The sequence below is a fragment of the Syngnathus floridae genome, unplaced genomic scaffold (genome assembly GCF_059516105.1).
Source record: "Syngnathus floridae isolate MCC-2025c unplaced genomic scaffold, RoL_Sflo_1.0 HiC_scaffold_45, whole genome shotgun sequence".
Classification (NCBI taxonomy): domain Eukaryota; kingdom Metazoa; phylum Chordata; class Actinopteri; order Syngnathiformes; family Syngnathidae; genus Syngnathus; species Syngnathus floridae.
This window is the reverse complement of record NW_028284074.1, coordinates 344,845-357,803: the sequence shown is the minus strand read 5'-3', so window position 1 is coordinate 357,803 and position 12,959 is coordinate 344,845. Positions and strand designations below refer to the sequence as shown.

Genomic DNA, 12,959 nt, shown 5'->3' with positions numbered 1-12,959 from the left:
GCAGAACCTGGTGGACCTGCAGCGGATGCTGCAAACCTCTTCCCAGAGGGCAGCAGGGAGAACAGTCCATGGTGGGGGTGTGATGGGTCATTGATGATGTTACGGGCACGGGACATGCAGCGCTGAGATGAAATGTCCTGAATGGAGGGAAGAGGAGCCCCTATGATCCTCTCTGCTGTCCTCACCACTCTCCTCACGTTCTTCCAATCGGAGGCGGTGCAGCCTCCACACCACACAGAGAGACAGCTTGTCAGAATGCTCTCTATGGTGCTCCTGTAGAACGTCCTCATGATGGGTGGGGGCAGGTGGGCTCTCCTCATCCTCCGCAGGAAGTACAAGCGCTTCTGTGCCCTCTTGACCAGTGCCGTAGTGTTCATAGTCCAGGTGAGGTCTTCTGTGATGTGGACCCCCAGGAATTTGGTGGTGCTGACCACCTCCACAGCTGAGCTGTTGATGATCAGTGGAGCGTGGTGAGGCTGTTTTTTCCTGAAGTCGACGATGATCTCCTTCATCTTCTCCTCATTCAGGATCAGGCTGTTTTCTCTGCACCAGCCCACCAGCTGCTCCACCTCCTCTCTGTAGTCCAGGTCGTTGTTGTCTCTGATGAGCCCCACCACCGTTGTGTCGTCTGCTGACTTCACGATGTGATTGGTGGTGAACCTGAGGACGCAGTCGTGTGTCATCAGGGTGCACAGCAGGGGGCTCAGGACGCAGCCCTGAAGGGAGCCTGTGCTGAGGGTGATGACATCAGAGGTGTTCTGTCCGACCCGGACTGACTGAGGTCTGTTGGTGAGGAAGTCTAGCAGCCAGTTGCGAAGGGGGGTGTTGAAGCCCAGGTGTTCCAATTTTCCTACCAGATGCTGTGGGATGATGGTGTTAAACGCTGAGCTGAAGTCCAGGAACAGCCTCCGCACATGGGTGTTCTTCTCCTCCAGGTGAGCCAGGCTCAGGTGAAGAACGGAGGAGATGGCGTCCTGAGTGGAGCGGTTTTGCCGGTCGGCAAACTGGAACGGGTCAAATAATAGGGGGAGTCTGGAAACGATGTGACCTTTAAGCAGCCTTTCGAAGCACTTCATCATAACCGGAGTCAGTGCAACAGGCCGGTAATCATTAAATGAGGTGATTTGAGGTTTCTTCGGCACCGGAATGATGGAGGCAGTCTTAAAGCACGCCGGCACTGTGGCTTGGCCCAGCGAGGTGTTAAAAATGTCTGTGATGACCCCAGCCAGATGACTTGCACATTCCCTGAACACACGCCCAGGAATGTTGTCGGGGCCAGGGGCCTTACAGGGGTTGACTCTCCTCAGGGTCTTCAACACATCGGCGGAGTCAAGGCAGAGTACCTCCTCTTCCTGATGGGGGACAGTTTTAACTGCTGGAGTGCCGTTTAGTGCCTCGAACCTCCCAAAGAAGTTATTTAGACCATTTAGAAAGTCAGCATCAACTACACCCACCGGGGGGGGGGGAGGGTGAGTTGTAGTCTGTAATCGCCCGTATGCCTTGCCACATACTCCTGATGTTTTTGACGTCGTGGAAACGATCCTGAAATTTTCGACTGCGGTCTCGCTTCGCTATCCTGATGGCACGGTTCAAGTTGGCTCTCGCTGTCCTCAGTGTCTCCTTGTCGCCAGACTTGAAGGCAGAGTTCCGCGCTCGTAGCGTTTGACGTACCTCCTCAGTCATCCAGGGTCGTTGGTTGCCCCGGGTGATGATATTCTTAGTGGTGCTGACGTCCTCGGTGCATTTGTTGATGTAGGCTGACACAGTCATGGCACACGCATGTCTAATCTACATCGGGAAAACTGGGAGGGAGGGAGGCAGGCAGGGAGGCAGGCAGGGAGGCAGGCAGGGAGGCAGGCAGTGTTTGTCTGTTGAGGTTTTCACTTGTTCTTCTCCTGCTGAAGTTCTAACTGGACGTCCATCAGTTTGGTTCTCAGCTCGTCATTGGCGGCCTGAAGGGCGTCCGTTCGCTCCGCCTTGGCCCGCCCTGCCGGAGCTCGTTTGGACATCTCTTACTCGAGTCTCGCCCGGTCGTCAGTCAGAGATCACAACATTTGTACCTGGAGAGCACAAACGCAGCGCTGTTTTCCACTGGCTTCGAACTCAACTTCAATCGGTACCGTAACTTACAACATCATAAACATAGAACTAGCTTGACTTATTCATTGAATAAATGCATTTGGTTCTTCAAAACTGCATCACGCAACATAGCGTGACCGAGACGGCCGTTATCCACCTGCGTGAAGTTATTTGGTGAAATGAATGAGATGTTTAAGACACCATCGTTCTGTCTCTATGTAGATGAAGGGAAATAATCGATTGCTGAAGGTCCAAAGGTGTTGTGATAAACAAATAAACATATTAGTGATTAGTGACATATTTGTGATAAACATATTAGGCAGGATAATCACATATGTTAACGTGACTGCCCACACTGTATTTATTTATGGTTATTTGTTAAATCGAGTACTGTTAGACATGAAATAGGAAGTGTTTAACATAAATGGAAGACGAAAGGGGTACTCACCATTGTAGCTCCTGCTGGTCAATGATACGAGCCTCTTCTTGCAGTGGAAAACATACAGCCAACAAACACCGTGGAACCTAAAGGAATGAAATTAAACATTAACATTTAGCCTCAACCAACATTCACAGATACAACGCAACGCAAACTACACAAACGTAAATCTTTTTAAACACAATGAGTTGTACTTACCGTGTACGCTCTAGACGGTCCACTTGCAAGCAGAAAATAAAGATATTTCTGTTGATAATCGTCGTGTTTGTATCCGGTGTCTCGCTCAAGGCCATTGCGCCCACAGATTTGAATTTTGGCGAGAGTTCAGCCTATTGACGTCATTTCCGCGGTGTAATACCCGCATATCTGAAACGGCAAAGTTAAGAGTAGAGTTAAATAAAGTTTTTAGTCAACGCAATAATTTACAACCGTTGACCAGTCGAAATAATCGTCGAAATTTGGCGTCTGTGGCTGGAAGCAGACGCCGAGTTCGACATTCCTCCCAAACGCCACACTCCCTCGCTTTTCAGGGCTAAAAAAAAACAGTTGTAATTACCTTGTACGCTCTAGACGGTCAAGTTGCAAGCTGAAAACAAAAATATTTGCCTTGTTAGTCATCGTGTTACTAACCGCTGTGTCTTGTTTGCCAGAATTGCCGCTTTCCTACTTCCTGTTGCAAGCCACGCCCACGGATTATAATTTTGCCGTGAGTTCCGCCTATTGACGTCATGTCCGCGTCACATGACTGCGACGTAATATTATCTAAAACTGTTTGTGCGGTATTGTGTTGTTCTGTGCGGCATTGTGTTATTCTGTGCGGCGTCGTGTTGTTCTGTGCGGCGTCGTGTTGTTCAGTGCGACGTCGTGTTGTTCAGTGCGGCATGGTGTTGTTCAGTGCGGCATGGTGTTGTTCAGTGCGGCATGGTGTTGTTCAGTGCGGCATAATGTTGTTCAGTGCGGCATAATGTTGTTCGGTGCGGCATGGTGTTGTTCAGTGCGGCATGGTGTTGTTCAGTGCGGCATGGTGTTGTTCAGTGCGGCATAATGTTGTTCAGAGCGCCATAATGTTGTTCAGTGCGGCATGGTGTTGTTCAGTGCGGGATGGTGTTGTTCAGTGCAGGATGGTGTTGTTCAGTGCGGGATGGTGTTGTTCAATGCGGCATGGTGTTGTTCAGTGCGGGATGGTGTTGTTCAGTGCGGCATGGTGTTGTTCAGTGCGGCATAATGTTGTTCAGTGCGGCATGGTGTTGTTCAGTGCGGCATGGTGTTGTTCAGTGCGGCATGGTGTTGTTCAGTGCGGCATAATGTTGTTCAGTGCGGCATAATGTTGTTCGGTGCGGCATGGTGTTGTTCAGTGCGGCATGGTGTTGTTCAGTGCGGCATGGTGTTGTTCAGTGCGGCATAATGTTGTTCAGAGCGCCATAATGTTGTTCAGTGCGGCATGGTGTTGTTCAGTGCGGGATGGTGTTGTTCAGTGCAGGATGGTGTTGTTCAGTGCGGCATGGTGTTGTTCAATGCGGCATGGTGTTGTTCAGTGCGGGATGGTGTTGTTCAGTGCGGCATGGTGTTGTTCAGTGCGGCATAATGTTGTTCAGTGCGGCATGGTGTTGTTCAGTGCGGCATGGTGTTGTTCAGTGCGGCATGGTGTTGTTCAGTGCGGCATGGTGTAGTTCAGTGCGGAATGGTGTTGTTCAGTGCGGCATGGTGTTGTTCAGTCCGGGATGGTGTTGTTCAATGCGGGATCGTGTTGTTCAGTGCGGGGTGGTGTTGTTCAGTGCGGGATGGTGTTGTTCAGTGCGGCATGGTGTTGTTCAATGCGGCATGGTGTTGTTCAGTGCGGGATGGTGTTGTTCATTGCGGCATGGTGTTGTTCAGTGCGGCATGGTGTTGTTCAGTGCGGCATGGTGTTGTTCAGTGCGGCATGGTGTTGTTCAGTGCGGCATAATGTTGTTCAGTGCGGCATGGTGTTTTTCAGTGCGGCATAATGTTGTTCAGTGCGGCATGGTGTTGTTCAGTGCGGCATGGTGTTGTTCAGTGCGACATAATGTTGTTCAGTGCGGCATAATGTTGTTCAGTGCGGCATGGTGTTGTTCAGTGCGGCATGGTGTTGTTCAGTGCGGCATGGTGTTGTTCAGTGCGGCATGGTGTTGTTCAGTGCAGGATGGTGTTGTTCAGTGCAGGATGGTGTTGTTCAATGCGGCATGGTGTTGTTCAGTGCGGGATGGTGTTGTTCAGTGCAGGATGGTGTTGTTCAGTGCGGCATGGTGTTGTTCAGTGCGGAATGGTGTTGTTCAGTGCGGCATGGTGTTGTTCAGTGCGGCATGGTGTTGTTCAGTGCAGGATGGTGTTGTTCAATGCGGGATGGTGTTGTTCAGTGCGGGATGGTGTTGTTCAGTGCAGGATGGTGTTGTTCAGTGCGGCATGGTGTTGTTCAATGCGGCATGGTGTTGTTCAGTGCAGGATGGTGTTGTTCAGTGCGGCATGGTGTTGTTCAATGCGGCATGGTGTTGTTCAATGCGGCATGGTGTTGTTCAGTGCGGCATGGTGTTGTTCAGTGCGGCATGGTGTTGTTCAGTGCAGCGTAATGTTGTTCAGTGCGGCATGGTGTTGTTCAGTGCGGAATGGTGTTGTTCAGTGCGGCATGGTGTTGTTCAGTGCGGGATGGTGTTGTTCAGTGCGGCATGGTGTTGCTCAGTGCGGCATGGTGTTGTTCAGTGCGGGATGGTGTTGTTCATTGCGGCATGGTGTTGTTCAGTGCGGCATGGTGTTGTTCAGTGCGGCATGGTGTTGTTCAGTGCGGCATAATGTTGTTCAGTGCGCCATAATGTTGTTCAGTGCGGCATGGTGTTGTTCAGTGCGGGATGGTGTTGTTCAGTGCAGGATGGTGTTGTTCAGTGCGGCATGGTGTTGTTCAATGCGGGATCGTGTTGTTCAGTGCGGCATGGTGTTGTTCAGTGCGGCATGGTGTTGTTCAGTGCGGCATGGTGTTGTTCAGTGCGGCATGGTGTTGTTCAGTGCGGCATAATGTTGTTCAGTGCGGCATAATGTTGTTCAGTGCGGCATAATGTTGTTCAGTGCGGCATAATGTTGTTCAGTGCGGGATGGTGTTGTTCATTGCGGCAGGGTGTTGTTCAGTGCGGCATGGTGTTGTTCAGTGCGGCATGGTGTTGTTCAGTGCGGGATGGTGTTGTTCAGTGCAGGATGGTGTTGTTCAGTGCGGCATGGTGTTGTTCAATGCGGCATGGTGTTGTTCAGTGCGGGATGGTGTTGTTCAGTGCGGCATGGTGTTGTTCAGTGCGGCATAATGTTGTTCAGTGCGGCATGGTGTTGTTCAGTGCGGCATAATGTTGTTCAGAGCGCCATAATGTTGTTCAGTGCGGCATGGTGTTGTTCAGTGCGGGATGGTGTTGTTCAGTGCAGGATGGTGTTGTTCAGTGCAGGATGGTGTTGTTCAGTGCGGCATGGTGTTGTTCAATGCGGCATGGTGTTGTTCAGTTCGGGATGGTGTTGTTCAGTGCGGCATGGTGTTGTTCAGTGCGGCATGGTGTTGTTCAGTGCGGCATGGTGTTGTTCAGTGCGGCATGGTGTTGTTCAGTGCAGCATAATGTTGTTCAGTGCGGCATGGTGTTGTTCAGTGCGGCATGGTGTTGTTCAGTGCGGCATGGTGTTGTTCAGTGCGGCATGGTGTTGTTCAGTGCGGGATGGTGTTCAGTGCGGGATGGTGTTGTTCAGTGCGTTATAATGTTGTTCAGTGCGGCATGGTGTTGTTCAGTGCGGCATGGTGTTGTTCAGTGCGGCATGGTGTTGTTCAGTGCGGCATAATGTTGTTTAGTGCGGCATGGTGTTGTTCAGTGCGGGATGGTGTTGTTCAGTGCGTTATAATGTTGTTCAGTGCGGCATGGTGTTGTTCAGTGCGGCATGGTGTTGTTCAGTGCGGCATGGTGTTGTTCATTTCGGCATAATGTTGTTTAGTGCGGCATGGTGTTGTTCAGTGCGTTATAATGTTCAGTGCGGCATGGTGTTGTTCAGTGCGGCATGGTGTTGTTCAGTGCGGCATGGTGTTGTTCAGTGCGGCATGGTGTTGTTCAGTGCGGCATAATGTTGTTCAGTGCGGCATAATGTTGTTCAGTGCGGCATGGTGTTGTTCAGTGCGGGATGGTGTTGTTCAGTGCGGGATGGTGTTGTTCAGTGCGGCATGGTGTTCAATGCGGAATGGTGTTGTTCAGTGCAGGATGGTGTTGTTCAGTGCGGCATGGTGTTGTTCAGTGCGGCATAATGTTGTTCAGTGCGGCATAATGTTGTTCAGTGCGGCATAATGTTGTTCAGTGCGGCATGGTGTTGTTCAGTGCGGGATGGTGTTGTTCAGTGCGGGATGGTGTTGTTCAGTGCGGCATGGTGTTCAATGCGGAATGGTGTTGTTCAGTGCAGGATGGTGTTGTTCAGTGCGGCATGGTGTTGTTCAGTGCGGCATAATGTTGTTCAGTGCGGCATGGTGTTGTTCAGTGCGGCATGGTGTTGTTCAGTGCGGCATGGTGTTGTTCAGTGCGGCATGGTGTGTTTCAGTGCGGCATAATGTTGTTCAGTGCGGCATGGTGTTGTTCAGTGCGGCATGGTGTTGTTCAGTGCGGCATAATGTTCAGTGCGGCATAATGTTGTTCAGTGCGGCATGGTGTTGTTCAGTGCGGGATGGTGTTGTTCAGTGCAGGATGGTGTTGTTCAGTGCGGCATGGTGTTCAGTGCGGGATGGTGTCTTTCAGTGCGGCATGGTGTCGTTCAGTGCGGCATGGTGTCTTTCAGTGCGGCATGGTGTCGTTCAGTGAGGCATGGTGTTGTTCAGTGCGGCATGGTGTTGTTTAGTGCGGCATGGTGTTGTTCAGTGCGGGATGGTGTTGTTCAGTGTGGCATGGTGTTCAGTGCGGCATGGTGTTGTTCAGTGCGGTATCGTGTTGTTCAGTGCGGTATCGTGTTTCTCAGTGCGGTATCGTGTTGTTCAGTGCAGTATCGTTGTGTTGTTCGTATTGTGTTTAACACTTAGCCTCTAACACTTAGCCTCTAACACTTAGCCTCTAGCATCTAGAAGGTAAATAAATAGGAAGGAAGGACTCACCGGTGACGCCTTCGCCCACGTCCAAGCGTTGTACTTTGTATTTTCATCCTTCTGACAGTGGAAAACATAGCCAACAAACACCGTGGAACCTAAACGAATGAAAGAAAACTATCATTTGGCCACAACCAACATTCACAGATACAACACAATGTGACGTGCGGGGTTGAGGTTAAAGGTTGAGTGAAGGGCCCTCGTTTTAAACTACCGTATTTGCCGGTGTACAGGTCGACTCGGTGTATAAGTCGACCCCCTAAAATTCGACGGAAATTTACGATTTTATGATATATCCTTTGTATAAGTCGAGCTCAATTGTTGCATTATATTAAACTTCAAAATTCAATATGCGAAATTTATTGACGAAATGTGTTCAAATTCCGGGAGGCCGTGCGCATGCGGCTGTTTATAAGCACCGCGGAGGAGATCGCGGCCGGCGAGCTCGCGCACGCCACCCGGCACCAACGGGAGGCCGGAAATAGCTCCAAGCCGAGCGGATCGGCACTTTATAAGCACCGCGGAGGAGATCGCGGCGCCTCATTGGACTTCCAGCGGCCGGCGAGCTCGCGCACCCGCCCGGCACATCCGGGAGGCCGTGCGCACGAGCCAAGTGGCCGAAAATAGCCCCCGCCGAGCGGATCGGCTGTTTATAAGCACCGCGGAGGTGGTCGCGGCGTCTCATTCGACTTCCAGCGGCCGGCGAGCTCGCGCACCCGCCCGGCACATCCGGGAGGCCGTGCGCACGAGCCAAGTGGCCGAAAATAGCCCCCGCCGAGCGGATCGGCTGTTTATAAGCACCGCGGAGGTGGTGGCGGCGCCTCATTCGACTTCCAGCGGGCCGCGCACTCGCGCACGCCGCCCGGTTCAAATTTTCTAAGTGCAACGCACAATGAGATGCATGAGAAACGGCCTTGGTTACCATCACATTTGAAGCGATGAATACGAAGTTAAATTTTATGACTCGGTGTATAAGTCGAGGTCGATTTTTTTCGGTCGATTTTGGATCGAAAAAGGTCGACCAATACACCGGCAAATACGGTACTTTTTTGAAAAGGATTGGGAACAAGTAAGACGTATTTAATTTATTTAATGGGAAGTAGTAAGAGCTATATAATTTAATCTATGTATTATATTCTATTGTATTGTATTCTGTTGTATTCTTTTGGATTGTATTCACACTAACCCCACTAAAACTTCAGCCCACAAAAACTCGCCTCTGGCGCCTAGCCTCTGGCACTTAGCCTCTAACACTTAGCCTTTAACACTTAGCCTTTAACACTTAGCCTAGAAGGTGAATAAATAGGGTTAAAGGTTGAGTGAAGGGACCTCGTTTTAAACTACTTTTTTGAAAAGGAGTGGGAACAAGTAAGACGTATTTAATTTATTTAATGGGAAGTAGTAAGACTTATTAAATTTATTTAATCTACTTTTCTTCCCAGGCAAAATTTGATGTGCTGCAATTCCAAATTTCCAAAGTGAATGAAGGAATGAAGTCCTTTAAATTATGATTTTGTATAAATACTAGGCATTAACACAAAATCGACGGCACAAAATGGGCAGACTTTACTTGTTTGAAAAGGACTGGTTACAAGACAGACTTTTTTAATTTATTTAATGGGAAGAAGACTTATTTAGTTTAATTGATCTATTTTTGTTCCCTGGCAAAATTCGATTTGCTGCAATTCCAAATTTCCAAAGTGAATGAAGGAAAGAAGTCATTTAAATTATGATTTTGTTTAAATACTAGGCATAGACACAAAATCTACGGCACAAAATGGGCAGACTTTACTTGTTTGAAGAGGACTGGTTACAAGACAGACTTTTCTGATTTATTTAATGGGAAGAAGACTTATTTAGTTTATTTAATCTATTTTTGTTCCCTGGCAAAATTGGATTTGCTGAAATTGTATTTTGCCAAATCTTGCCTTGAGACCTGATAGGAAGTATTAAACGCTTAGTTAAATCAATACAAGTTGGTAATAAGAGCGAGTAATGTTGGTTGAACCGATGAATGAAGGTTGAAAGCAATTTAAATTATGACTTTGTATAAATACTAGATATTAACAGAACATCTACTGCGCGAAATGGGCAGAGTTTACTTGTTTGAGAAGGAGTGGCTTATTCAAAACTAAGATTTATTTAATCTGTTTGTTCCCAGGCAAAATTGGATGTGATGCAATTCCAAATTTCACCACATGATGGTGCCCAATTTTGACTTCATAGGACATATTAAACACTTAGCTTGTTATTATGTTCAAGGTAATCAGATTTGTTTATTATTCTAATGGCCTCTTCAAAACTATTCTGGATTACTACTTTGGATCTATTCTACATTACTTGGCAACAACATACTCTGTAACAGATTAGGCAGTATAATCGTATCTGTTAACTTGAGAGTGCCCACACTCAATCTACTTATCGTGATGTGTTAAATCAATTACTGTTAGACATTATTTGTCTGATAATCTACCAAATCTTTGAATTGAAGAATTTGTGATTTAATTAATAGCTTGTTCAGGGTAATCAGACTTGTATATAATTCTAATGGCCTTCTTTTGAAAACTATTCTGAATTACAACTTTGGATCTTATATTACTTTGCAACAATCTACTCCGTGACAGATTAGGCAGTATAATCACATATGTTAACTTCAGTGCCCACACTGTATTTATTTATGGTTATTTGTTAAATCAAGTACTGTTAGACATGAAATAGGAAGTGTTTAACATAAATGTTATGGCTACTCACCATTGTAGCTCGCTCCTGGTCAATGATACGAGCCTCTTCTTGCAGTGGAAAACTTGCAGCCAACAAACACCGTGGAACCTAAAGGAATGAAATTAAACATTAACATTTCGCCTCGACCAATTTTCACACGTGCAACGCAACGCGGCTACACTTCTGCTATTACAAACGTAAATCTCCTTAAACACAATGAGTGTTACTTACCGTGTACGCTCTAGACGGTCCAGTTGCAAGCAGAAAATAAAGATATTTCTGTTGATAATCGTCGCTGCTCAGTGGCTCACGGCCATCGCGCCAACAGATTTGAATCGGAGGTTCGGGCAATTACGTCATATCCGCGGCACATGACTGCGACGTAATACCCGCTTATCTGAAACGGCAGTTAAAAGTAGAGTTACATCAAGTTTTCTTGGAACCTAAACGAATGAAAGAAAACTATCATTTGGCCACAACCAACATTCACAGATACAACACAACGTGCGGGGTTGAGGTTAAAGATTGAGTGAAGGGCCCTCGTTTTAAACTACTGTTTTGAAAAGGAGTGGGAACAAGTAAGACATATTTAATTTATTTAATGGGAAGTAGTAAGACTTATTAAATTTATTTAATCTACTTTTCTTCCCAGGCAAAATTTGATGTGCTGCAATTCCAAATTTCCAAAGTGAATGAAGGAATGAAGTCCTTTAAATTATGATTTTGTATAAATACTAGGCATTAACACAAAATCGACGGCACAAAATGGGCAGACTTTACTTGTTTGAAAAGGACTGGTTACAAGACAGACTTTTTTAATTTATTTAATGGGAAGAAGACTTATTTAGTTTAATTGATCTATTTTTGTTCCCTGGCAAAATTCGATTTGCTGCAATTCCAAATTTCCAAAGTGAATGAAGGAAAGAAGTCGTTTAAATTATGATTTTGTTTAAATACTAGGCATAGACACAAAATCTACGGCACAAAATGGGCAGACTTTACTTGTTTGAAGAGGACTGGTTACAAGACAGACTTTTCTGATTTATTTAATGGGAAGAGGACTTATTTAGTTTATTTAATCTATTTTTGTTCCCTGGCAAAATTGGATTTGCTGAAATTGTATTTTGCCAAATCTTGCCTTGAGACCTGATAGGAAGTATTAAACGCTTAGTTAAATCAATACAAGTTGGTAATAAGAGCGAGTAATGTTGGTTGAACCGATGAATGAAGGTTGAAAGCAATTTAAATTATGACTTTGTATAAATACTAGATATTAACAGAACATCTACTGCGCGAAATGGGCAGAGTTTACTTGTTTGAGAAGGAGTGGCTTATTCAAAACTAAGATTTATTTAATCTGTTTGTTCCCAGGCAAAATTGGATGTGATGCAATTCCAAATTTCACCACATGATGGTGCCCAATTTTGACTTCATAGGACATATTAAACACTTAGCTTGTTATTATGTTCAAGGTAATCAGATTTGTTTATTATTCTAATGGCCTCTTCAAAACTATTCTGGATTACTACTTTGGATCTATTCTACATTACTTGGCAACAACATACTCTGTAACAGATTAGGCAGTATAATCATATCTGTTAACTTGAGAGTGCCCACACTCAATCTACTTATCGTGATGTGTTAAATCAATTACTGTTAGACATTATTTGTCTGATAATCTACCAAATCTTTGAATTGAAGAATTTGTGATTTAATTAATAGCTTGTTCAGGGTAATCAGACTTGTATATAATTCTAATGGCCTTCTTTTGAAAACTATTCTGAATTACAACTTTGGATCTTATATTACTTTGCAACAATCTACTCCGTGACAGATTAGGCAGTATAATCACATATGTTAACTTCAGTGCCCACACTGTATTTATTTATGGTTATTTGTTAAATCAAGTACTGTTAGACATGAAATAGGAAGTGTTTAACATAAATGTTATGGCTACTCACCATTGTAGCTCGCTCCTGGTCAATGATACGAGCCTCTTCTTGCAGTGGAAAACTTGCAGCCAACAAACACCGTGGAACCTAAAGGAATGAAATTAAACATTAACATTTCGCCTCGACCAATTTTCACACGTACAACGCAACGCGGCTACACTTCTGCTATTACAAACGTAAATCTCCTTAAACACAATGAGTGTTACTTACCGTGTACGCTCTAGACGGTCCAGTTGCAAGCAGAAAATAAAGATATTTCTGTTGATAATCGTCGCTGCTCAGTGGCTCACAGCCATCGCGCCAACAGATTTGAATCGGAGGTTCGGGCAATTACGTCATATCCGCGGCACATGACTGCGACGTAATACCCGCTTATCTGAAACGGCAGTTAAAAGTAGAGTTACATCAAGTTTTCTTGGAACCTAAACGAATGAAAGAAAACTATCATTTGGCCACAACCAACATTCACAGATACAACACATCGTGCGGGGTTGAGGTTAAAGATTGAGTGAAGGGCCCTCGTTTTAAACTACTGTTTTGAAAAGGAGTGGGAACAAGTAAGACATATTTAATTTATTTAATGGGAAGTAGTAAGACTTATTAAATTTATTTAATCTACTTTTCTTCCCAGGCAAAATTTGATGTGCTGCAATTCCAAATTTCCAAAGTG

At 45.9% G+C, this 12,959-nt stretch overlaps 1 long non-coding RNA gene across 1 annotated transcript; it reads right to left on the bottom strand.

Moving 5' to 3' along the window:
• Window positions 1–758: 758 nt before the first annotated feature.
• LOC148378448 (uncharacterized) lies at window positions 759–2,861 on the bottom strand. The gene is made up of 3 exons (XR_015855883.1): window positions 2,717–2,861; window positions 2,528–2,604; window positions 759–2,060 (listed from the first exon to the last, which is right to left on the bottom strand). It is a non-coding gene; the product is annotated as an uncharacterized LOC148378448 (long non-coding RNA).
• Between the last annotated feature and the right edge of the window lie 10,098 nt (window positions 2,862–12,959).